The sequence below is a fragment of the Micropterus salmoides genome, unplaced genomic scaffold (genome assembly GCF_014851395.1).
Source record: "Micropterus salmoides isolate LMB-PRFRI ecotype aquatic unplaced genomic scaffold, ASM1485139v1 Ms_hic_scaffold_2461, whole genome shotgun sequence".
Classification (NCBI taxonomy): domain Eukaryota; kingdom Metazoa; phylum Chordata; class Actinopteri; order Centrarchiformes; family Centrarchidae; genus Micropterus; species Micropterus salmoides.
The window spans coordinates 6,366-10,886 of NW_024041664.1; the positions used below are offsets into that span (position 1 = coordinate 6,366).

The 4,521-nt window shown below is 40.0% G+C and overlaps 1 pseudogene; it reads left to right on the top strand.

Moving 5' to 3' along the window:
- Nucleotides 1-520: 520 nt before the first annotated feature.
- LOC119918890 lies at nucleotides 521-3,747 on the top strand (annotated as a pseudogene).
- Nucleotides 3,748-4,521: the final 774 nt, after the last annotated feature.

Sequence of the window (4,521 nt, forward strand, 5' to 3'; positions counted from 1 at the left end):
TTGAGCTGTCAGAGAGAGGCCCCTCAGTCCGCCAGGAACTGAGGTAATAGCCTATAGATAGGTTAAATTCTAAGTCAACCTTGCCCTAGAAGTAATATCCTTAAGAAAATATTGATTGATAATCTGACTTTGGTTATAGTTACCTTTTTCCCCATGCCAAACTTGGTATTATTGTTATCAGTAATATTTACTGATTCTTAAGCTTTTCTGTAATCCATACTCATTTTTATATTCCTGTAAAAAAATTATTGTAAAAACTTTTATTCGGAGGTTAGTTGTGATTTATATTTCCATGAGGGAAAAGCCGTCACATAAAATTCCCCACTGAGGGCAGAGAGGCATCAAGTACAGGAGAAATGCAAGATGTCCTAAAACAAAGAGCATTAACATTAAACATTAAATTACTGAAACAGCTGGACGATGTTCTGTGGCAGTAATGACCTCACATCAGCACTTTTTGATTAAATAAATGTTAAATGCAACAAATGTTTCTCTCAAACAACAGGTTTCACTCTGAAGAATGGAAGGTTTCTACATGAACAGCACCTCAAAAGATCAACACTATGCTACCACTAACTACCAGAATTACAGCAACATCACCTCCAACTACCAGAACTACAATGAGCTTGAAGAGTATTACAAATTAGTTGCAATCACCTTCGTGCCGACATGCATAATCATCGCTATCTGCCTCCCGCTGACCCTCGTTGCCATCCATGCTCTTTATTCTATGGTATGTACATTATGACTGAGAGATATTTAATAACTTTTTCTGTCATGTCCCTCTTTAAAGACAAAAAAAGTGGATTTCATTTGTATCAATCATTAACAACACGAGAGATTGAATTAAACAAGCCATTCAAGTTAAATTAGCAAGCCTCCCAGTTTGAGAAACATTGTTACAGATAATCTTTATCTGGTTTGAGGGCTGGGACAAAGGTTTGTAATGATCTATAAACTTACAGGAATAATATACTCCATAATTAAAATGCACACGTAGCTGATTGGACCCTAAAGACATGCAGTTCAGAATCAGAAGGAGCTTTATTGCCAAGCAGTGTTTTACACATACGAGGAATTTTCTTGGTGATAAGGTTCTACACGTAGACAAACATACAGTTAGCAGATTTGCACATGCTAACATGTTAAACCAAGATGGCAAACATGGCAAACATTACCTGCTAAACACTGTTGGTGATTTTTAGGGCCCGAGCATGAAACATGTGAGGTCCCTATTGGAACAGAAGGGATTATTTTCTTTTTCTGCAAAGTAAGCATTTTTGGCGGCTTAAACATACTTGAAAGCTCACCAAACTTTGCATATATGTCAGAAGTGGCGAAAAATATGTATATGTATTTTATGGGCCCTGCACATGGGCGTGGCAAAATGGCTCGCTAGCTCCACCTACAAAATTGGAAAAAATTAGCCCTTCGGCTATGTTCAGCCTACATGCACAAAATTTTTTGGGGACATGTATCATATCAAGACACAAAAAAGCCATACCCTTAACGCAACAGGAGGTCCGCCATTTTAAATTGAATGTGCAATTTTAACCCATTTTATACCATTTACAAGGTGTATACTTTAACAAACTTCTCCTAGAGAATTAATCCAATCAACTTAAAATTTTTGCTGCGCATTCTAAACCCATTGAAGATTAGAACTTGTACAAACGGTGAGTTTTCATCCAGCGTGCCCGTGGCGTCGAAAATTTAGGATTCGCCATGAAACAGGAAGTTGTAATAACTTCAGTGTACATGCCCATATCTGCACTAAATTTGATATGTATAATAAGATTCCTGCCCTGAACACATCCACATGCCAACATTCACTCAAAGCCATAGCGCCAACTACTGGCAACAGGAAGTGACCACGAAGCAGCCCCCGCGGCACGTTTCACTTACATATACGAAATTTCTGTGCCACGTGTATCATGTCCAGATGCACCAAAAAGCTGACCTAATCCCAACACGGTCATTTTTGGATGATTTACAGGCTCCGTACTTTAACAAACTCCTCCTGGAGAATTTGTCCAACCGACTTCAGATTGTCGCTGTCCACTCTAAACTGCTGAAAGCTGAACAAACGGTTCGCCATGAAAGAGGAAGTTGTTGTAACTTCAGTCTACATTCTCACATCTGCACCAAACTTTACATGTTTGATAAGAGTACCGCCCTGAACACATCTACAAGCCAAATTCACCCGTAGTCCCAGTGCCACCTGCTGGCAACAGGAAGTGACTATGTTTATGCTGTGACGAACAACTTCTTGCAGGTTAGATATATCTACTTCAAAACTGTCTCAGAAAAATCTCAACACATTGATGATGTCATGTTGATAACTGTTTCATATTCATTTGTAGTCGTAGCGCCAAGTGCTCTGAACAGACACAAAGGGGACACGGGAAGTTACGTATAACACCTTTGTGTAGGCGCGTAGCAAATTCACAGCTGCACTGGCAAAGCTCCAGAATCTGCAATGCGGGTGCCTCACACCTCAACGCGCTACAAGGGCCCGCCCAACGCTGCTTGCAGCTTTAAAAATAAGTCTTGTTACTGCAGTGATTGGCCAGTGGGTCATATCTGAGATTCCTGTTTGATGAAAAAGTCAGAAATGGCTCTGACTGCAGCTGCTGGGCAGAGCAAGATGACAGATTTGGGAGGAGGTGGACTTCACAACATGTTTCCAACTGCTTGTTGACTTTTACCAATGTTTTCCTGCAGGTGAGAAGTGATCATGTTGCTCCCATCTACGTCATCAACCTTCTCATTGCGGACCTCCTTCAGTTCTGCTTCCTGATCACTGAGGTGGCAAAGCTTGGAGATGTTGAGATATACTACATCTTCGATATATTTACATCTTTGGTCTGATTGCCAGTATTTACTTCATGGTGTCTATCGCCCTGGAAAGGTATCTATCTGTCTATCTAGGGGTGGCTGTGGCTCAGGAGGTAGAGCAGATTGCCTGTTAATCGAAAGATCAGCGGTTCAATCCCTAACTCCTCCAGGCTGCATGTCGAAGTGTCCTTGGGCAAGATACTGAACCCTGAATTGCCCCTGGTGGCTGTTCCACCAATCTATGAATGTGTGTGAATGATGAATTCGATGTAGTGTAACAGCACTTTGTGGTTGCAAAGACTGGAAAGGCGCTATATGAATATGGAGCATTTGCATTTGTCTATCCAGTATGTGTGGAGCTCCTTCTGTGTCTGAACATTATATTAGTTTATAACTCTGAAGCTCCTCAAAGACTTTGTGTCCATCTTGTATTACAGGTATTTGGTCATCGCCCACCCACTGTGGTACCGCTGCAGACGAACCATCAAGAGCTCTGTTGTGATCTGTGTCCTGGTCTGGGTGCTTCCTTTTGCAAATGTTGTCCCTTACTATTTCTTTTCTGATGGTCTGGTGTACTACACAATCACAGCCATCTTCTTCCTCCTTCCCTTCCCACTTTTAATATTCTTCCTGGTTGGGACTCTCAAAGCCCTGTCTGCTTCCATCTCGGTCCCCTCTGATGAAAAACGAAGAATTGTGGGAGTTTTGGTTCTGGTGCTGCTTATTTACACGCTGCTGTTCCTGCCCAAAATCATTTCGTTCCTCTTAGTAAACACTGGCAATACCTTTTTCAACATGTCCTTATTTGTATTAGGTTGAGCCCTCTTGCAGACTTAGTCCTGTATGTCTTCATGAGGAAAGGGACCATAGACAAGCTTTTGGCGTCTGTGTGTTGTTGCAGAATGGACAGCAGTGATATCAGCAGTCCATCAGTATGAATGATGACAGGCAGGCAGAGAAAGAGGGAGAGAGACATGGACATCATTATGCCTATTTATATTTATTTTACAGTTCAGACATGTACTCGAAAAAGTGAAACTGGAATATTGATACATATGAAAAAAATAATACAAACATAATTGTATTGTTTTGGCATAAAATAATCATTAAATTTAGGTTGATTCAAATTAGTGAGCGATACACAGTGATGTTGTAAGTTGTTGTTGATGACCATTTCTTGCTTAACTTTAGCTATGTATAAGTGAGATATTACCATTAATATAGCCTATCTCTATAGTATTTCAAAACATCCCCATAGAATGTTGTTGTCAGTGAAATCTAAATGTCATAGTATCCCTGTTGATAGGAAGATATTTTATGAGAGGGAGAGAGAAGTAGGAGATTCGCAGGGCAGCTGATTCTTAGGTCAGTAGTGGTCTGCAGGTCTATGGAAATGTGGGGTGTTTTTTTTTCTTCTACAACAGGCAATTATTAGCAGTTCTAGGCACCAAGGTAGAGCCTAAACTAAATTATTTCATGATATATTTGCTATCTTCTGCCCAACTTAACTTTCTGCATTTATTGGCTGTAATAAATGAAATATGTAGATGTTGCCTAAATGTAGACTAGGCTATACATTATCATATACCCACGGATATAAACACATAAACACAAAATTAAAGCAAAACATATGTACATTCATCCATACATTTAGTAATTTTCACTCCAAATCTTTTATTCCAT